The sequence below is a fragment of the Salmo salar genome, chromosome 16 (assembly GCF_965601325.2).
Source record: "Salmo salar chromosome 16, fSalSal1, whole genome shotgun sequence".
Lineage (NCBI taxonomy): Eukaryota > Metazoa > Chordata > Actinopteri > Salmoniformes > Salmonidae > Salmo > Salmo salar.
This window is the reverse complement of record NC_138306.1, coordinates 13,399,469-13,422,718: the sequence shown is the minus strand read 5'-3', so window position 1 is coordinate 13,422,718 and position 23,250 is coordinate 13,399,469.

The window sequence follows — 23,250 nt, the reverse complement described above, 5'->3', positions numbered from 1 at the left end:
AATATAAAAAAGGTTTCATACTAGATTTTGTTTTTTACTTTCGGTACTACTTTTCCATTGAGGACCACTTTGGAAACAAGCATTTTAAATAATACTTTCAAGATATCCTCTGGGTCCACATTGTACATTTTGTTGTATATGTCTGTTACCCAAAATCAATTCAATTCTGTCAAATGTGTCTCACATCGTCTACTGATTGAGAGAGGATCAAGTCTGTCAATCAGCACAGCTGATGTCCCCAGGCGCGAGCGCTCCGTGCCTGCTCCGCGCCTGCTCTGTGCCTGCTCCGTGCCTGCTCCACTCTTTACTAGCTCTACCCTGTCCTTAGGAACCACTGCACTCACTGGGAGTCTGGGCTGCATCATTTTAGCTCCCCACTCATGCTGCACAGAATAATGTAACACGGCATATAGAAATGTTGAAGTTGTTAATTACATTTCACAAAACAATGTCCATTACAAGCTAGAACGCTTTACAACGGTAGCTTCCAGCTTTGTAGGCTAACTTTAAAGCTGATGCGAACATCAATTCACTACCCTAGTACTTTGTGATAATATGGAAACCATAACGCAAAATATGCTGATTTCAAAGCTGTCACCAAAAACGTTATTATTTAACTTAATCTTCTCTCCTTCTCCCTTTGCCTAATACATCAGACTGTTACCATGGTTACCGCATGGATATTCAGTCTGAAAGAAGTCGCCCTAAAAAGACACAAGATTCTCTACAAGTCACAATGTTGAATAAAATCATATTTTCGATTACTTTACCGGTTGTCCGGGCTGTTGGTCCTTTTGACAGTAGGAAGTGGAGATAAAATGTCCACAGGAAAGTATTTTTAACCCGACTTATTGGGGCGCCTGTCTGTATATGGCTCTGTTGGATTGCATTTCTGGTTTGTATTTTCAATCTCCTTCACATTGCAGATGATGCACAATATTTAAACAATAGCTTTTCCTTGCAATCAGCCGGAATTGCTTGTATCTTACAGCAAATTGACAAATATCTAATTTAAATAAGTATTCACACCCCTTTGGAATCACCTTTAGCAGCGATTACAGCTGTGGGTCTTACTGGGTAAGTCTCTAAGAGCTTTGCACACCTAGATTGTACAATATTTGCACATTATTCTTAAAAAAATTCTTAAAGCTCTCTCAAGTTGGTTGTTGCTAGATAGCCATTTTCAAGTCTTGCCACACATGTTCAAGCCTGTCAAAACTTTAACTAGGTCACTCAGGAACATTCAATGTCATCTTGGTAAGCAACTCCAGTGTATATTTGGCTTTGTTTTTTAGGTTATTGTCTTGCTGAAAGGTGAACTTGTCTCCCAGGGTCTGTTGGAAAGCAGACTGAACCAGGTTTTCCCTCTAGGATTTTGCCAGTACCTAGCTCTATTCCATTTCTTTTTATCCCCAAAAAACTCCCTAGTCCGTGCCGATGACAAGCATACCCATAGCATGATGCAGCCACCACTATGCTTGAAAATATGAAGAGTGATACTCAGCAATGTGTTGTGTTGGATTTGCCCCAAACATAACGCTTTCTATTCAGGACATAAAGTTAATTTCTTTGCCACCTTTTTTGCAGTTTTACTTTAGTGCCTTATTGCAAACAGGATGTGTGTTTTGGAATATTTTTATTAGGTACAGACTTCCTTCTTTTCACTCTGTCATTTAGGTTAGTATTGTGAAGTAACTATAATGTTGTTGATCCATCCTGTTTTCTTCTATTACAGCCATTGTACTCTGTAACTGTTTTAAAGTCACCATTGGCCTCATGGTGAAATCCCTGAGCGGTTTCCTTCTTCTCCGGCAACTGAGTTAGGAAGGACGGCTGTATCTTTGAAGTGACTGGGTGTATTGATGCACTATCCAAAGTGAATAATAATAATAACTTCACCATGCTCAAAGGGATATTCAATGTTAGTTTTTTAACCCATCTACCAATGGGTTCCCTTCTTTGCGAGGCAATGGAAAACCTCCCTGGACTTTGTGGTTTGAAATTCACAGCTCGACCAAGGGACTTTATAGATAATTGTATATGTGGGGTACAGAGAATAGGTAGTCATTCAAAAATTATGTTAAACACTATTATTACACTTGTTAAGCAAATATTTTCTCCTACATTTATTTAGTCTTGCCATAACAAAGAAGTTTAATATTTATTGACTCAAGACATTTCAGCTTTTGATTTTTCATTAATTTGTAAAATTTCGAAAAACATCCTTCCACTTTGACATTATGGGGTATTGTTTGTATGCCACTAACAAAAAATCTAAATTTTATCAATTTTAAATTCAGGCTGTAACACAAGAAAAAAATGCAAAAGTCTAGGGGTGTGAATACCTTCTGAAGGTACTGTACATGGCAGGCATGTGAATTGCATCACTATTGAAAATTCTAACTGAAAATACAAACCGACAGAACCATATACAGACCAGCATAGTAAAAGTCTGGCTAATAACGCTTCCCTGAGGATATTTTGTCTCAGATTACCTCCGACATAAGGATAAAATAAGCGGACCACAGGTATGTCCAAATTAAGTTCATTTAACATTCTGACTTGTAATGGGACTGTTCGGAAATGTTGAGCCTACATGTTAGAGACAGATTGCAATAACGTATGATGTGGTGAGCTGATACTTAAAATACCTACACAGGCATTGTAAGATCTGGCATGCGTCAGCAACGCCTAGGCACAGGAACGCGCCCTTTGAAACTCTCTGGTGTAACTGTGCATATACCTAGTGAATGACATCATTACTCTTAAAGAGACCACAAACACTCTTATAAAAGAAGCGATCACTTCTTCTATGCAAATGTTGTTGATCAATACAATAAAATAAGTCCCAAATAGAAGGTAAACAGATTGTTTTTCATCTGCAGTCCCACGAAATCAGCCAAAACAAGTGCAATAACTCAATGCATGCACACACTCCTATTGAATATGCATTCACCTGTATTGTGATTACCCAGTTTATCAATAGCTATATTTACCATTCAAATAAATGATTGCCATTATGTTATTATGTAGTTAGACTAGTAAAAACAAAGTCATACATGGATCTCTGAAAAATTGTCATCAAAAATGTCATGTAATGTTATTGAACTCAAAAGATCTGTCTGGATCAAGTGCCTTTCTGTGGCTGGCTAATACGGCAATTTTTTTTGCTGTGGTATCGTTTTGGTATCGAGTATTGTGATGGTATCGAGTATCGTGATACTAAACCTGGTATCGAAGTCAAAATTCTGATATCGTGATAACACTACCAAACACATCACAGATTAAACACAGCGAGAGGACAAACCCATCCTCTCTAATAGAAGACACTTTGCTTCCAGCTCTGATGTACTCTCTCCAAAATAATGAGCCCACCATGCCTTTGATTTACATCAGGGATGGGCAACTTTGATGAGGTGGGGGCCACAAAAAAATCTGAACTCATCATGAAGGGCCGCAGTGGCTCGCGGGTCTGTGTACCCACATCCATACCCACACATACAGTCAGAGCCAGTCTTAGCATTTTGGGGGCCTTAAGTGAAATTTAGTTGCGAGCAAAACCTTTTAGCGAGTCACCTCTTGACAGCATAAAGGAAAAAAGTATGTTTTAGAGTTAATTTCGTGCAATTCTACACTTTGTCATGGGGCGAAGAGAAGATTTTGCGATTTTAAAACTAATTTCCTGCAATTCTACACATTTTGCCATAGGATGGAGAGAAATGTTTGCAGATTTGAATATGAGTGAGAGTGACTAATAAATTCAATTGGGGCCCCCGGTTGGTAATTCGACCATGATTACTACAAGTTTAGATAGTTGACTAGACTAATTTACCAATCCAGAAAAATGTTAGCTGACATGGGCTAATTGAGTTACTATCAGTGACTGACTTAACAAGAGAATATTGCACCTTGTGTACTCTACTATTCTAACTTTCAACAGTAAGTTGAGACCCTGACTGAGTTCCTAGAAAAGGGGGACCCCGCAGGCCGCCAGTTGCCCATCCCTGATTTACACTATACATTAGTGCTGAAATAGCAGAAATACCCCATTATATTTAGTTCAGAAAGGAAACACCACGTAGAAATGTGTTTAACTTTTTATTAAAAAATGAAAGTCTTAGCGATATAGGCTCTGCTCCTTCAGGCTAACTCACGGCCCAAGCAAAAGAGTCAAAGACAAAATTCCTCCACACAGATGTGAGAGACTGATCAACAAAGGTGGCACAACCAGTTATTGAGTGTAAGGGGGCAATTACTTTTCACACAGGGGAATTTGGGTGTTGCATAACTTTGTTAATTAAATAAATAAAATAAGTATCAATTTAGTTTGTTATTTGTAAATGCAGGTTCACTTTATATAATATTAGGTTTTGGTTGAAGATCTGATAACAGTCATTATCAAAAATATGCAAACATTTTGAAAATCAGAAAGGGGGCAAATACTTTTTTATGGCAGTGTATTTGCTGTGTTTGGGTAAGGGAGAATATCAAGTTTAATACTGCTGACATAGTGAGAAATAAATACAGTCAGGTCCATAATTAGTGGCAGCCTTGATAAAGATGAGCAAAAAAGAGTGTATAAAATAAATAATACAACTACTGAGCTATATTGTATGCACTAAAAAGGGAAATTATTATTTATACCAATGCAATTGCTTGTCACCCCTGTTTTCAATGTTCTAGCACCCTCCCCTTGTGAGAATAATGACGCTGAGCTAGAATGTTTTAAAATGTTTTACATTTTAAATATTTTAAATGTTCAAAAAATGTTATGAGATTGGAGAACATGTTGGGAGGGATCTTAGACCATTCCTCCATACAGACTCTTTCCAGATTCTCAATATCCTTTATCTGCTTATATGGACTGCCCTCTTCAATTCAATGGGGTTGAGGTAGGTTTTCAATGGGGTTGAGGTAGGTTTTCAATGGGGTTGAAGTCCGGAGACTGAGATGGCCATTGCAAAATGTTGATTTCGTGGTTAATTAGCCATTTCTTTGTGGATTTTGGTGTGCTTGGGGCTATTGTCTTGCTGGAATAGGCAACAAGGTTTTTTGTCTAAAATGTCCTGGTACTTGGTAAAGTTCATGATATCATTGATACCAAGGGCCCCAAGACCAATGGAAGTAAAATAGCATAACATCGAAGATACACCACCATATTTTACCATAGATATGAGGCACTTTTCTGCATTATGCTTCTGTTTTTCAATACCAAACCCCCCCACTGGTGTACGTGGCCAAAGAGGTCTATTTCATGTCATCAGACCCCCCCCCCCCCCACTCCACGCCCATCCCCAATGTATTATGTCAATCACATGTGCCCCATTAGATATGGTAACAATTAAGTAAGCAGTTAAGTTCATAGTGTATATGCCAGGTCACAACTGGAACTAGAATCTGGCAGGTATTCCATTGATATTCCCATAGACAGCCATTTGAAAGAGTGGTGAGTTCAAGAAGAAAAAAAATCCGGATGGATTCTCCTCAAGTTTTCGCCTGCCATTTGTAGTTTTTCTAGGTGGCTCCCATTTTGGCTGTAGTATTGTGGCGCGCGTCGGTGAGGGCGCGAACTTCGTTATTTATCTCCGGTAATGAACATACTATTCTCCGTCTTAAATATTATTGTTTATTTACATATTAGGGTACCTGAGGATTGATTAGAAATGTTGTTTGACTTGTTTGGACGAAGTTTATTGTTACTTTCGGGATTCATTTGTATGCATTTTCAACGAGGGAAACCAGTGGATTACTGAGTCAAGCGCGCCAACTGAACTGACTTTTTTGGGATATAAAGAAGGACTTTATCGAACAAAAGGACCATTTGTTATGTACCTGGGACCCTTGTGATTGCAAACAGAGGAAGATCTTCAAAGGTAAGTGATTTATTTTATCCCTATTTCTGACTTTTGTGACGCCTCTGCTTGTTTGGAAAATGTTTGTAATGCTTTTGTATGTGGGGCGCTGTCCTCAGATAATCGCATGGTGTGCTTTCGCCATAAAGCCTTTTTGAAATCTGACAAAGCGGCTGGATTAACAAGAAGTTAAGCTTTTAAACGATGTAAGACACTTGTATTTTCATTAATTTTTAATATTACGAATTTTGTATTTTGAATTTCGCGCTCTGCAATTTCACCGGATGTTGTCGAGGTGGGGAGCTAGCAGCACGCCTATCCCAAAGAGGTTTTAACAGCGTATGAGTAGTCGATGTGTCTATCTAACATATGTTGTAAGACGTGTGCTGAAAGTTTGGGAAAAATAGGATATCAATTTTAATTTTTTTCCAACCCCCAATTTGCACCACTTCTGTAGAATCACCCTTAAAACAAAGAGAAAATGAGTCCATAAAAAGACTGGCTAGTGATGTGTCTTTCTGAATGGTTCTCTCTTCCTATTCTACTTCTGTGTCCAAAGGATCACTATGACTAAGTGAATTTGGGGTGGCAGTGGCAGAGTCCCTGGCAGACTCTCCATCACAGATGCCAGGGGAGAAGTAAGGTCAATTGGAGATTGTGGCATGATGAGTCTAGGTCAGACCCAGTCCAGCCCAAAAATGATCTATAAGCTTGTAGCCACTATAGCATGTCACTGGCAGAGACAGCATGTTGTGCATAATTGCAGTGTAGATCTATGAGACAGGAAAGGAATCCTAAACACACACACACACACACACACACACGTTTGTTTTACTATGCTTGTGGGGACCAAACAATTGATTCACATTCAAAATCCTATTTCCCCTAACCCTTAACCTAACCCTAACCTTAAACCCAAATCCTAACCCTAATTGTAACCCTAAACCTAACCACTAAACCTAAAACAACCTTTTTCTTTGTGGGGACCAGCTAAATGTCCCCACTTGTCTGCATTTTTAAACCAAAAACACACACACACACACACACACACACACACCAACCCTGGTCCTAGTTCGTGTTTCGCAGGTAGTCGTCAGTCTTTGAAACCCAACCGCCTCTCTCCCCAATGCTCAGTGGTGGGGATCTGAGTGATGAATTTCCACAGCACTAAGCTAATAATGTCGAGCGAGAGAAAACAAGTCGAACCGCAAGTATACAGGGGGAAAAACAACTTCTGCTGGATATTAGGGATTTATGATCGTGGAGACTGGCTTTATAGCCACAGCAAAAAACAAATAAACATTCAAATGGCTGTAAAGAGGAAACAAGGTCCCATAATTGCAGGAAATAGGGAAACCCGAGAAACGTAAGTGAATTACACAAGGGGAATAAGTTTATCACATCAAAGTACCACACTCTGCCACAGTCCCCACCACCAGATGAGATGAACTCTCTCTCTCTCACACACACACACATGCACACACACACATCCACATTCTCAAATCCCATCATCCCTTCAGACTGGAGAGGGACAGAGAGGCCCATTTCAGGTCATTGACTTACTAAAGAAAACCATACCTCTCAACTGTCACTATGCAATGTTTTCATTAAGTGCCTGCCGTTTGCTAAATAGCCTATAGACTCATTGTAGCCGGCTACCTTGTCCACTTCATTAATTAACTAGGCTTCTTTTCACTTAAAAGTTTCAATTCGCTAGTCAGAAAGGTCCGTATTGCCTTCTCCCTCTAGAATGAACTATACAGTATGCATCTTCTAGTGATCTATTGATATAACAGGTGCCTGTCAGTCACAAAACAAGGAATGACAGGGACACAGTGCTGATTTATCAGTCTGGCGCCTGTCCCGCCTCTCAGTACCTGTGTAATTTTTGTGCACTCTGGTTGGCTGCAGTCAAATTTATTTTCACAGAGGAGGAAGAGCATGATGCTTCTTGATCTTCACCTGGTTGTGAAGGAGAGCATGAGCATCATCTCCTGTCAGTGAATTTACACGTCCCATGTAATGTAAGTGGTAACAATGAGTTGAAATCCACATAATTATTGTTTTGTGGCACAAAGATTTTGTGTGTTTCATAGGCATACCACAGCCAGCCACAGAGTAGGGACGCGTAGTCTATTTACTGTGCTTTGATTGACAACCGAATAGCAAGTGTTGAATAGTTTATAAAAGGTGTCGAACTGAAAGTATTTCTCCTATATCCCTTTGCTATTCAGAAATCATACAACGTAGTTATATGTGCATGGTATTGCATCGGGACAAGGAAACCAAGTGTAGCCTAGTGATGGGTTGTTTGCAAATGAACAGCTCTTTATAAACGGATCTTTTAGGTGAACAGAACCAAAATCACATCGCTGAGAGAGCCACTCATTTGACTCCCTACATTTTACATTTTAAGTCATTTAGCAGACGCTCTTATCCAGAGCGACTTACAAATTGGTGGATTACTTTATCCTATCCTAGGTATTCCTTAAAGAGGTGGGGTTTCAGGTGTCTCCGGAAGGTGGTGATTGACTCCGCTGTCCTGGCGTCGTGAGGGAGCTTGTTCCACCATTGGGGTGCCAGAGCAGCGAACAGTTTTGACTGGGCTGAGCGGGAACTGTGCTTCCTCAGAGGTAGGGAGGCGAGCAGGCCAGAGGTGGATGAACGCAGTGCCCTTGTTTGGGTGTAGGGCCTGATCAGAGCCTGAAGGTACGGAGGTGCATTCCGGGTTTGGAGCGGGTAGTCGCACTTCGCTTTGCTCCACAGGTAATATTACATTTCATTACATTACAACGGTTTGATTTGTTTGATCTGAGCAATTTTTCTTAGCTAGCTACATAGCCGTCTTTGTATCAAAGATAATTGTGTAGTTTAGAGTAATTATCGAGGTTAGCTAGCCAGCCAGCTGTTTTCGTCCTCCTAACTTAGTCAACACTGCTAGCTAGCCAACTAGCCAACTTCTACCGACTAGCAGCACTGTAGAAACTATTACATTACAACGGAACGACTTGATTAGTGTTGTGCTAGCTAGCTACATAGTTGTCTTTGCATCTAAGATAATTGTGTAGTTTAGAGTAATTATCGAGGTTAGCTAGCCAGCCGCGCCGCGCCGCGACGCCGTTGTCCAGACTCCAGACTTAGTCAACACACCTAGTCATCATCAAACTCACTGCTAGCTTGCCAACCTTTACTGACTAGCAGCACTGTAGAAACTAATACATTACAACGGAACGATTTGACTAGTGCAGTGATAGCTAGCTACATAGTTGTCTTTGTCATAGTTTGATAATTGTGTAGTTTAGAGTAATTATCGAGGTTAGCTAGCCAGCTATTTTCGTCCCCCGCGACGCCATTTTCCAAACCTAGCCAACTATTACCGACGAGCAGCATCGTAGAAACTAAATACATTACAAAGGAACGTCTTGATTAGTGCTATGTTAGCTAGCTACATAGTTGCTTTTGTACCATGATAAGGTGTAGTACTGAAACTATCGAGGTTACCTAGCCAGCTACACGTTCAAACAAAGTCAACAACGCAGCCACTGCTAGCTAGCCTACTTCACCAGCCAGCTGTACTGTATCATCTTCGTCATTTTAGTCAATAAGATTTTTGCAACGTAAGTTTAACTTTCTGAACATTCGAGACGTGTAGTCCACTTGTCATTCCAATCTCCTTTGCATTAGCGTAGCCTCTTCTGTAGCCTGTCAACTATGTGTCTGTCTATCCCTGTTCTCTCCCCTCTGCACAGGCCACACAAACGCTTCACACCGCGTGGCCGCTGCCACTCTAACCTGGTGGTCCCAGCGCGCACGACCCACGTGGAGTTCCAGGTCTCCGGCAGCCTCTGGAACTGCCGGTCTGCGGCCAACAAGGCAGAGTTCACCTCAGCCTATGCTACCCTCCAGCACCTCGACTTCTTGGCACTGACGGAAACATGGATTACCACAGATAACACTGCTACTCCTACTGCTCTCTCCTCGTCTGCCCACGTGTTCTTGCATACCCCGAGAGCATCTGGCCAGCGGGGTGGTGGCACTGGAATCCTCATCTCTCCCAAGTGGACATTCTCTCTTTCTCCCCTGACCCATCTGTCTATCTCCTCATTTGAATTCCATGCTGTCACAGTTACCAGCCCTTTCAAGCTTAACATCCTTATCATTTATCGCCCTCCAGGTTCCCTTGGAGAGTTCATCAATGAGCTTGACGTCTTGATAAGTTCCTTTCCTGAGGATGGCTCACCTCACAGTTCTGGGTGACTTTAACCTCCCCACGTCTACCTTTGACTCATTCCTCTCTGCCTCCTTCTTTCCACTCCTCTCCTCTTTTGACCTCACCCTCTCACCTTCCCCCCCTACTCACAAGGCAGGCAATACGCTTGACCTCATCTTTACTAGATGCTGTTCGTCCACTAATCTCATTGCAACTCCCCTCCAAGTCTCCGACCACTACCTTGTATCCTTTTCCCTCTCGCTCTCATCCAACAAAAGCAGTAGGCTACTACTGCTTTTTGCCGATTATTTTCAGATAAATTAAGAAAACATTCAATGAAGATGTTGAATTCTCACTGCAGGAAATCAAATCAAATTGAGGTGATATGTACATGTAAGTAGAGTTATTAAAGTGACTATGCATAGGTAATAACAGAGAGTATCAGTATCAGCAGCGCAGAAGGGGGGGAGGGCAATGCAAATAGTCTGGGTAGCCATTTGGTTAGATGTTCAGGAGTCTTATGGTTTGGGGGTTGAAGCTGTTTAGATGCCTCTTGGACCTAGACTTGGTGCTCCGGTACCGCTTGCCGTGCAGTAGCAGAGAGAACAGTCTATGACTAGGGTGGCTGGAGTCTACGTAGAGGAGAGAGAGCCTCATTCTGGTCCAAAATATGATAAAAGAAACAGATTGAAGGTTATGAAAGCTAATGTCATGATACTTGGTATTACTATGGTGTTGTTAAATATATTGATATAGACCTTCTGATTTGATTAAAGTGTTGACAATGGAGTAGTATTCTGTGTAGCAAAGCCCATGTTTAACAGTTGCTTTATTCTTCAGTCATACTAGATCTATTCATGGACTGATTGCATAAAAGTGGAGGTGCGTAATCTAGTGGGGGGTCTGGGGGTCCTCTGCAATTCTATATTGTTTCTCAACAGGGAATCGATTTTTAATTGACAGAACACAACCTTTTTTCATAGGTTTTTGCCTCAATAAACTAAATTTAAGATTTAGTTTTTTCCGCAGTAAATTACATTGAAAGAGTGGACTAGACTAGTTTTTCTGACTAGATTACTAATCTACCATCTTCCCTCAAAATCCTACCTACAGTGATTGATTGACAGGTCTGAAACCCTACCAACTCTGTGAATCCCATCCACAGTGATTGTTAAAGGAATACCCAAATTACAAAATGAAACATTGGTTTCCTAACCTTAAGTGTCCCCAGCAACAGAGCCAATAATATACATAATTTGAAGAACAAACATCATTGTGGCAATTCATATATTGCAGTAAAACTGTAAATATTATTTTAATTTCAAGAGAAGACAGGTTTAATGTTAAAAAAGGTTTAATAAAAAAGTCCTAATCATATAGGCCTAGGCCTAGACGATATCCAAAACAACTAACAACACATTGACTTCAAACATTTTCAGTCATTTTAATTGTAAAGTCATGTCTTTCTACACAATACCACGACTCATTTGACCAATCTGGGAGGTAAAGTCGTTAAAGTATTCAATCATTTAGCTGTGTATTTAGGATGGAATCAAGCCATTAGAATGTACCAGAGGCCACCAAAATAGAACTCGTTCTGCTATTTGTTTTCCCGGAGGGCATGACCCCATGGACCCTGCATGACCAGCATGGAACTTCCTGGCTGGCTACTTTTCCATTTTGCTGGCTACTCCATGCACATATGGAAAACACTGAGTACAGTGCATTCGGAAAGTATTCAGACACCTTGACTTTTTCCACATTTTGTTACGTTACAGCCTTCTTTTTTTTAAATCCCTCATCAATCTATACACATAATGATGAAGCAAATTCAGGTTTTTATACATTTTTGCAAATGTATAAAAAATGTAAAACTGAAATATCACATTTACATAGGTATTCAGACCCTTTACTAAGTACTTTGTTGAAGCACCTTTGGCAGTGATTACAACCTTGAGTCTTTTTGGGTATGACGCTACAAGCTTGGCACACCTTTATAAATGGTTAATATAATGGTGCCAGAGGGGAGGGCTGCCATTTCACAGGCTCCTAACCAACTGTGCTATTTATTTGTTTTTTTTGCATTGTTTGTAAGTCATTTTGTACATAATGTTACTGCTAACGTCTCTTATGAACGAAAATAGCTTCTGGACATCAGAACGCGTCCGACGTGAAGGATATACTGCTTTGTCAAGACAAGGCCCAAATTCCCGTCATCAGCGTGAAGAAAAGACAGAGGAAAAGGGGGAGAAGGGCGGGGTGCTTTGTAAGAATTTGCAGACGAGTAGGTAAACCACCACTTCCCTCCATATTATTGGCCAAAGTGCAATCATTGGAAAACAAACTGGACGATCTATGATTAAGACTATCCTTCCAATGGGACATTAAAAACTGTAATATCTTATGTTTCACCGAGACGTGGCTGAACGATGACATGGATAATATAGAGGTGGCTGGCTTCTCTGTGCATCGACAGGACAGAGCAGCTACGTCTTGTAAGACGAGGTGTGGGGGTGTGTGTCTATTTATCAATAACTGCTGGTGAGCGAAATATCTAATATTAAAGAAGTCTCAAGATATTGCTTGCCTGAAGTAGAATACCTCATGATATGCTGTAGACCACACTATCTACCAAGAGGGTTCTCATCTATATTATTGGTAGCCATCTATTTACCCCCACAAACCGAAGCTGGCAGTAAGACCGCACTCGACGAACTGTATAAGGCCATAAGCAAACAAGAAAATGCTCATCCAGAAGTGGCGCTGCTAGTGGCCGGGGACTTTAATGCAGGCAAATTTAAATCTGTTTTACCTCATTTCTACCAGCATGTCACATGTGCAACAAGGGGAACTCTAGACGACCTTTACTCCACACACAGAGACACATACTACACTCTCCCTCACCCTATATTTGGCAAATCTGACCATAAATCTATCCTCCTGACTCCAGCTTACAAGCAAAAACTAAAGCAGGAAATACCAGTGACTCACTCAATACAGAAGTGGTCAGATGATGCGGACGCTACACTACAGGAGTGTCTTGCTAGCACAGACTGGAATATGTTCCAGGATTCATCCAATGGCATTGAGGAGTATACCACCTCAGTCACCGGCTTCATCAATAAGTGCATCAACAATGTCGTCCCCACAGTGACCGTATGTACATTTCCCAACCAGAAGCCATGGATTACAGGCAACATTCGCACCGAGCTAAAGGCTAGATCTGCCGATTTCAATGAGCGGGACACTAATCCGGATGCTTATAAGAAATCCCGCTATACCCTCAGACGAACCATCAAACAGGCAAAGCATCAATACAGGACTAAGATTGAATTCCACTACACTGGCTCTGACGTTCGTCGGATGTGGCAGGGCTTGAAACATATTACGCACTACAAAGGGAAACCCAGTCTAATTGTTTTGATCACTCGGACTGGAATATGTTCTGTGTAGCCTCAGAGAATAATATCAACGTATACGCTGATTCGGTGAATGATGTTATACCCACTGTGACTATTTAAACCTACCCTAACCAGAAACAGTGGATAGATGGCAGCATTTGCGCAAAACTGAAAGCACGTACCACTGCATTTAACCTGTTCAGGATAGGGGGCAGTATTTTCACGGCCGGATAAAAAATTTACCCGATTTAATCTGGTTATTACTCCTGCCCAGAAACTAGAATATGCATATAATTATTTTATTTGGATAGAAAACACCCTAAAGTTTCTAAAACTGTTTGAATGGTGTCTGTGAGTATAACAGAACTCATATGGCAGGTCAAAACCTGAGAAGATTCCATACAGGAAGTGCCCTCTCTGACCATTTCTTTGTTTCTTTGTCATCTCTATCCAAAACAGAGGATCTCTGCTGTAATGTGACATTTTCTAAGGCTCCCATAGGCTCTCAGAAGGCGCCAGAACGTTGAATGATGACTCTGCAGTTACTGGCTGAAAAACAGTAGCGCATTTGGTAAGTGGTCGATCTGAGAACAATGAGACGGGTGCACGCATGCACGTGAAGACTCCATTTTACTTTTTCAGTCTTTGAACGAAAACAACGACTCCCGGTCGGAATATTATCGCTATTTTATGAGAAAAATAGATTTTAAACAGCATTTGACATGCTTCGAAGTACGGAAATTGAATATTTTGATTTTTTTTGTCACGATATGCGCCCGCGCGTCACCCTTCGGATAGTGTCTTGAACGCATGAACAAAAACGCCGCTATTTGGATATAACTATGGATTATTTGGAACCAAACCAACATTTGTTGTTGAAGTAGAAGTCCTGGGAGTGCATTCTGACAAAGAACAGCAAAGGAAATCCAATTTTTCTTATAGTAACTGGGCTGTGCCGTGGAATGATGGCTGGAATGATGTAGGCTGCCGTGCGTAGAGCAGGCGCAGGGTAGCCTGGGCCTAGGAGACGCACTGGTGGACAGATGTGCTGAGCAGGCATACTCCTTCCTGGCTGGATGCCTACTCTAGCACGGCACTTGCGGGGGGCTGGTATCGACCGCTGTAACGGTCGTCGTATATAGTGGACCAAGGCGCAGCGGGTTAAGTGCTCATATTAACTTTTATTAGAACACATACAAAATAAAACAAGAAAACTAACGAACGCACAGTATTACAGGCTAAACACAGCAGTGCAAAAACAACTTCCCACAAAACCCATTACAAAAAACACCCCTCTATATAGTATCTTCAATCAGAGGCAACGAAGAACAGCTGCCTCCACTTGAAGGTCAAACCAATAACCCTAAACATAGAACTTGAAAGACTAGATCAGAACATAGAAATATACTAACATAGAACATTAACCAAAACCCCGGAACACTCTAAACAAACACCCCTCTACATAAACACGTAGCCCAACAAACCCCGAAACACTCTAAACAAATACCCCCTGCCACGTCCTGACCAAACTGTAATAACAAATAACCCCTTTTACTGGTCAGGACGTGACAACCGCACCGGACTGTGCTTGCGGATGGACGAGACTGTGCGCACTTCCGCATAGCATGGTGCTCTCCACGCCAAACGCTCCCCATAATAAGCACGGGGAGTTGGCTCAGGGCTCACCCCTGGCCCAGCCAAACTACCCGTGTTCCCTCATAACTTCGCTGTTGGTCCTTTTTTCCTGCTGCCTCCGCTCTTCTGGTTGCCTCTACCTGTTCCCATGGGAGGCGATCCCTTCCGGCCAGGATCTCTTCCCACGTGTAGGATCCCTTGCCGTCCAGGATGTCCTCCCATGTCCAGTCCAAATAGCTCTCCTTCTGCTCCTTCCTCCGCTGCTTGGTCCTTCTTTGTTGGGTGGTTCTGTCATGGGCGTCGTAAGGAGTGGACCAAAATGCAGCGAGTAAAGTGCTCATCTTCTTATTTTTTAAAGGAAAAACACTTAAACAAAACAAACGACGAAAACAGTCCAATAAGGTGCACAGACTATACTGGAAACAACCACCCACAAAACACAAGTGAAACAAACCCCAACTAAATATGGCCTCCAATTAGAGGAAACGACAACAAGCTGCATCTAATTGGAGGTCCTACCAAAACCCAACATAGAAATAGAAAAACTAGATAAACACATAGAAATAGAAAATGTAGAACATAAACCAAAAAACCCGAACCACACAAAACAAACACCCCCTGCCACGCCCTGACCAAACTACAATAACAAATAACCCCTTTTACTGGTCAGGATGTGACAACACCATTGGCCGCAGACACTGACATCACTGTGCTTCCTATAATCAGAGATGACAAAACTGAATGTAAATGGTAAACGCTATAAAAGCATATAACAGGATGCTAATTACATAGAATGTAAATGGTAACAAATGATGAATCACAATAGGATGCAAAGTAGCTGTAACAACAAAAATGTCCACAGCAAGCCTACTTCATGATTCTTGAGGCGGGTTTAAGTTCTTAAAATAAAAAAAGTACTCTGAAAACATATAGCTGATTTGCGTTGAGCTAGATATGCCACATTGCAAGACCTGCTTCATAGATTCTGATTTCCATCACATCAGGCAGAATGTGCTGAGCTCAACAGAACTCTTTATTGTCACACCTGCTATACAATGCATAGCTTACTGTATTCACAGACTGTTAGTTGCATCTGCGTAATGATCCATTATCCAGCATCTGAGAAGAGAAGCATCTGCTAAATGACATTACTTTCATTCTAGTGTAGTCCATAACGCTGGCCGGCTCTACTCACCATGTTGCCAGGTACTGTAGTGTAGCTTGTTATTGTTCAGAAGACAAAACTGCTTACACCCTATTATGTCCTCAACCTACTTTCCAGAAAGAAGCATTTTACTATTTGGCTAAGCCTCATTAGCAGCGAACATCTCTAAAAGCTCTAAATGTTAACTTGCGAATATGACCAATTCCTCTGTGACAAGGCACAAGTTGGGGGCTGTGTTATAGCTTCAGTATGTAATAACCCAGTTACTGTGAGGGGGATGTGTTATCTCTGTGAAGCAGCTGCTGAGTTGTACTGATATGGATCCAAGCACATGTCTGTCCTGGTGGGACAGACATAACAAAACACACAGACGGAAAACAACTAAATACAGTAGTTGAATGCGTGTGTGTGTGTGTGTGTGTGTGTGTGTGTGTGTGTGTGTGTGTGTGTGTGTGTGTGTGTGTGTGTGTGTGTGTGTGTGTGTGTGTCCGCGTGTTTGTGCATATGATATCTCTGTATCAGTGGAGGGATGTAGATGGGACTGTTCCTTTTTCCGATAACTGGGAACAGACAGGAAAACAGGATGTCATAAGACAGATATTTATGCAAACACAAGGATGGTGATTAGAGATTATGCCAAAAAGGGCTCACAGTTCTTTGCACATCGTTTGAGGTTTTTGTGGAATTCTGAATTCAGACCAGGAGTCTACATGACTGCTTAGTGAAGCCTAAGCTCTCTCTCTCTCTCATTCCTATTCCATCAGTTCTTTCCCACCTGAAGTACTATCCCTGCAGGAAATGTGCATGTATGCACCTTGTTGTCTGTTCGAAAACATCGGACTTGTATCAGAAACCAAAGCCACCTTTTATTTTGGATCAGAGAGAAAGGGAGGCAGGGGAGCACAGTAGGAGCAGCTCTCCATCAATCACAGTGCAGTGCACATTGGGTGCAATGCACATTGTAAAGCAGCGACTGCACTGTGGATTTTACCTACCATATAAACTCAGCAAAAAAATAAACGTCCCTTTTTCAGGACCCTGTCTTTCAAAGATAATTAATAAAAATCCAAATAACTTCACAGATCTTCATTGTAAAGGGTTTAAACACTGTTTTCCATGCTTGTTCAATAAACCATAAACAATTAATGAACATGCACCTGTGGAACGGTCGTTAAGACACTAACAGCTTACAGACGGTAGGCAATTAAGGTCACACCAGGGTCCCTGCTCATCTGCATGAATGGGCCTTAGGTATGCTGCAAGGAGGCATGAGGACTGCAGATGTGGCCAGAGCAATAAATTGCAATGTCCGTTCTGTGAGACGCCTAAGACAGCGCTACAGGGAGACAGGGCGGACAGCTGATCGTCCTTGCAGTGGCAGACCACGTGTAACAACACCTGCACAGGATCAGTACATCTGAACATCACACCTGCGGGACAGGTACAGGATGGCAACAACAACTGCCCGAGTTACACCAGGAACTCACAATCCCTCCATCAGTGCTCAGACTGTCCGCAATAGGCCGAGAGAGGCTGGACTGAGGGCTTGTAGGCCTGTTGTAAGGCAGGTCATCACCAGACATCACCGGCAACAACATCGGCTATGGGCACAAACCCACCGTCGCTGGACCAGACAGAACTGGCAAAAAGTGCTCTTCACTGATGAGTCACGGTTTTGTCTCACCATGGGTGATGGTCGGATTTGCATTTATCGTCGACGGAATGAGCGTTACACCAAGGCCTGTACTCTGGAGCGGGATTGATTTGGAGGTGGAGGGTCTGTCATGGTCTGGGGCTGTGTGTCACAGCATCATCAGACTGAGCTTGTTGCAGGCAATCTCAACGCTGTGCGTTACAGGGATGACATCCTCCTCCCTCATGTGGTACCCTTCCTACAGGATCATCCTGACATGATCTTCCAGCATGACAATGCCACCAGCCATACTGCTCGTTCTGTGCGTGAATTCCTGCAAGACAGGAATGACAGTGTTCTGCCATGGCCAGCGAAGAGCCCAGATCTCAATCCCATTGAGCACGTCTGGGACCTGTTGGATCGGAGGGTGAGGGCTAGGACCATTCCCCCCAGAAATGTACGGGAACTTGCAGGTGCCTTGGTGGAAGAGTGGGGTAACATCTCACAGCAATAACTGGCAAATCTGGTGCAGTCCATGAGGAGGAGATGCACTGCAGTACTTAATGCAGCTGGTGGCCACACCAGATACTGACTGTTACTGTCCCCCTTTGTTCAGGGACACATTATTCCATTTCTGTTAGTTACATGTCTGTGGAAATTGTTTAGTTTATGTCTCAGTTGTTGAATGTTTTTACAGTCTCCCTCTCCGTCCTGCCCTGGGTGTCAGGGCCCGGTTGCATAAAACATTTAAGTGTTTTCCTTAAGAAATTATTTTCACTTACCTAAGAGAATTGTTTAAGGGCATTGCATAGAGTCCTTAAGTAAGGGCATACTTAAGGGGTTTTACAGTAGTTTGAAGGCATGTATGGCAGAAAGACTATCTGGCTACCATGGAGATGGCCTGATTCACTGACGAAATGTCTCGTCAAAGAGATCGCTTTAATTTTGTGAGATAGCAAAATATAACTTCTACAATCAAGACAGGATAACCAAATTGCTTTGTAAGATAATAAACCATGTTTCTTGTAGTTACTTTTTTCTCAACTTATTTATATTACTTTCTAGTATGTCAAGGTAGCTTACAGAGTAGTTATAGCTAACTAGCCAGCTAGCTTTGTAGCCATGGATTGTGCACCTTCCATTGTTTAGCTAAGCTGGTTGATGTTTTCCTTTCGTAACCAGAGCAGATGAAGGCAACATTCACCTCCACAAATGCTGTTGTCATGCCTGCTCCCGCTCCCCCTCTCTGGCGCTGCAGGACACCTGTCTGCCCTTCATTACGCACACCTGTCACCATCATTGTGTGCAGCTGCGCAATATTGGACTCAACTGGACTCCATTACTTTGTTGATTACCCCCTCTATATCTGTTTGCTCCTCAGTTCGTTCCCTGTCAGAATTGATGTCGTTATTTTTCCCCTGTCCAGACACTATTCCTGTTCTGTTTCATGTCCATTGTTTATTAAATGTTCTCCTTGTACCTGCTCGTCTCCTGCGTTGATCCTCACAGAACGCTGACACCCCTAAAGGAAGCATCAGGGAGTTTGTGTTTTTGTTTGTTACGTCGGGTCCGGTTGCCGTCACCGATGGAACCGGGGGTGCCTTAGCTAGCTCGTCGGGCTTCCACGTCTTAGCTGGCTCAAGAGATCTTCTTGCCTCGGTTGGCTCGGCAGACGCCCACCCAACGTCATGCTTTAGTCGGCCCATGAGGCTCCCACGCCTCAGACGGTTTGTCAGGCTCCCACGCCTCAGTAGGATCATCAGGCTTTCAAGCCTAAGCCGGATCGTCAGGCTCCCACACCTCAGCTGGCTCGTCGGGCTCCCACGCCTCTGCTGGCTCGTTGGGCTTCTACACCTCAGCCAGCTTGTCCAGCACCAATGCCTCGGCCGACCCATCAGGCTCGCCCAGGTGGGACGCCAGGTGTGTGTGGGGGGGTACTGTTATGCCTGCTCCCACTCCCCCTGTCTTGCGCTCAAAGGTGCCAGGCTGCCCTTCATTACGCACACCTGTCACCATCATTACACACAGCTGCACAATATTTGATTCACCTGGACTCCATTACTTTGTTGATTACCCCATCTATATCTGTCTGCTCCTCAGTTTGTTCCCTGTGTCAGCATTGATGTCGTTATTTTTCTCCTGTTAGGACGTTGTTCCTGTTCTGTTTCATGGCCGTTGTTTATTAAATGTTCTCCCTCTACCTGCTTCTCATCTCCAGTGTCAATCCTCACTGCTATTTACATTTATATCCATACCAAATGAGGCAGTTAAGGGACCTCATAGGTACTCTTAATTTTTTTCACTTAATTTAAGGGGAGAATTCACCTTAAAATGTTTTGTGCAACTGACTTAAAGTTATGGAAACTTTAAGGGAAAAGATGAGGGGAAAATTGACTTACCGTGTTTTATGCAACTGGGCCCTGGAGTACAACTACAAAAAACAGAGAGAGATGCACTGAGTGCATCTTATTGAACACATACATCACTTGAGACTGTTGCTGTGGATGTCTTCTCACACCTTTATTCTCCTCTTACCCAAGAACTCACGGACATGCTCTGACTCAGACTCACAGAAAAGAGAACCATCAAGACTCTAGAGCATTCATCTTGTATCCATTTCCCCATTGACCTCCCTGTCACATAGACCATTCAGATGCACAGCAGCACCGATACAGTACTCTTGTCTCTGTCAAGTCAGGTGATTCAGAAGCAGTTCAGAGTGGAACCTTGCCTTTGATAAGAATTTAAATGAATGGTTCAGTATGTGAAAAGAAAATGGATCTCAGGCTTTCTTGAGGATATTTTTCTCTATAGTAGAACAACTTCACTAATAATGAACAAATATTGATATTTCGACTTCAGCCAAAATGAAAAACATAATATATGTAGATGTCACATTCTCTATCTTCAAATTCCCTGTCATATATGAGCCAAGGCACAGCGTGCCGGTAATTCCACATCTTTATTTGAAGAAAACCGAACCAAAACAATAAACAGGTAAACAGCAAGAAATGTAACGCAACTATGGCGTACACACACAGAAATAATAATAACCCACAACACAGGTGGGGAAAAGGCTGCCTAAGTATGATTCCCAATCAGAGACAACGAATGACAGCTGCCTCTGATTGGAAACCATACTCGGCCAATAAAGAAAAAACATGTCACACCCTGACCTAACCAAACAGAGAAAAACGACTCTTTCAAGTCAGGGCATGACAGTAGAAACTGTTTTAACAGTTTAATCCCAGCTATCACATAATGTTCTGAGAACCATATGTTTCTTAGAGCTTGGTAAGAGCATGGTTGCCCTATGGTTATTTTGTATACAACCTTCCCAGAACTCTCTGGGAATGGTTTAGGATAGTTACTTGGCTTTGGAACATTCTTAGAACTTGACAAAAAAATAACATATTTTCTTGGGATTTCCTTTCCTTCAACAGAACGTGTTCAAAAAGTTCAAACATGATTAATTACATTTTTAGTAATGTTCTAGGAACGTTCTGCAATTGTGAATGTTCTAAAATAATTCAGAGAACGTTAAGAAACCATAACGTTCACCATAACGTTTCCTGCATGTTTCCTCATGGTCCTATTTAAAGCCATGTTCTGAAATTGTTCAGAGAATGTTAAGAAACAACGTTCTCTGTGGGAATGTCAGTAGTTCTACATTCTGTGAATGTTCTCAAAAATGGTGTGACTTAAGCAATGTTCTCAGAACATTCAGAGAATATATGGTGGGTCGTATTATTTGTATTTATTAAGGATCCCCATTAGCTGCTGCCAGGGTACTCTTCATGGGATACAGCAACATTAAGGCAGTTATATACAATAAAAAATATTAGGTGACATTACATTCATAACACTTTTCACAACACATTAAATGTGTGCCCTCAGGCCACTACTCTACTACCACATATCTACAATACAAAATCCATTTGTGTGTAGAGTGCATGTGTTAGCATGTGTCTCTTCACAGTTCCATAAGGTGTATTTTGATGTTTTTTAACTCTGAATCTACAGCTTGCATCGGTTACCTGATTCGTAGAAGCACAAGCATTTCACTACACCCGCAATTACATCTGCTAACCATGTGTATGTGACCAATAAAATTTGATTTGAATAATGTTTCATGTAGCCATGGTTCTATGTAGTACTGTGTGTCTCCCATAGTCTGTTCTGGACATGGGGATTGTGAATAGACCTCTGGTGGCATGTCTTGTGGGGTATCCATGGGTGTCCGAGCTGTTTGCTAGTAGTTCAAACAGACAGCTCGGTGCATTCAGCATGTCAATACTTCTAACAAAAGCAAGTCGTGATGAAGTCAACTTTATTTAACTAGGCAAGTCAGTTAAGAACATATTCTTATTTACAATGATGGCCTATCCTGGCCAAACCCGGATGACACTGGGCCAATTATGCGCTGCCCTATGGGACTCCCAATCACAGCCAGATGTGATACAGCCTGGATTCAAACCAGGGACTGTAGTGACACCTCTTACGCAGAGATGTAGTGCCTTAGACCACTGCGCCACTCAGGAGCCAAGAGAGATTGACATATTCATGTTAGCTCTCCATGAACATTTAACGGCCAGCCTTGCTGCCCTGTTCTGAGTCAATTGTAATTTTCCTAAATCCCTCTTTGTGGCACCTGACCACATGACTGTACAGTAGTCCAGGTGTGACTACTAGGGCCTGTAGGACCTGCCTTGGATGGTTGTTGCTCAATATGCGATAAAGTGACTAGAAAATGTTGTATACAACAGCCAACGTTCCGGGACATAGACATGTCTTATATGGGCAGAAAGCTGAAATTCTTGTTAATCTAATTACAGTGGCCAATTTACAGTAGCTATTACAGAACAAAAATACCATGCTATTGTTTAAGGATAATGCACAACAACACTTTTGTAACGGCAACTGGTTTGGTACATTCACCTCTGAAGATAAAGAATGTACTTACAATCAGTAATCTTGCTCTGATTTGTCATCTTGAGGGTCCCAGAGATAAAATGTAGTGTAGTTTTGTTTGAAAAAAATCTATTTTATATTAAAATGTAGGAACTGGGTTCTACATTTTGACCCCACTGCTGTCTCTGGCTCCACACCCACCTGGCCATCTAGATGTGTGAAGGTTAGTGTCTTTTCTGTAGGGAAGCTAATGATGTATGACATTCCTGGGAGTATGTACACTTTAATTGTTTATTATTTTTGTATGTTCTCTATAGTTATGTACTTGAAAATGTATAAATTGACCAATTCGGCACATTTGGGCAAACTCCTGGCAGACTTGATTGAAAATATGGTGTAGTGAGGTAATTCTTCACTGGATCAGTCTGAAACTTTGCACACAC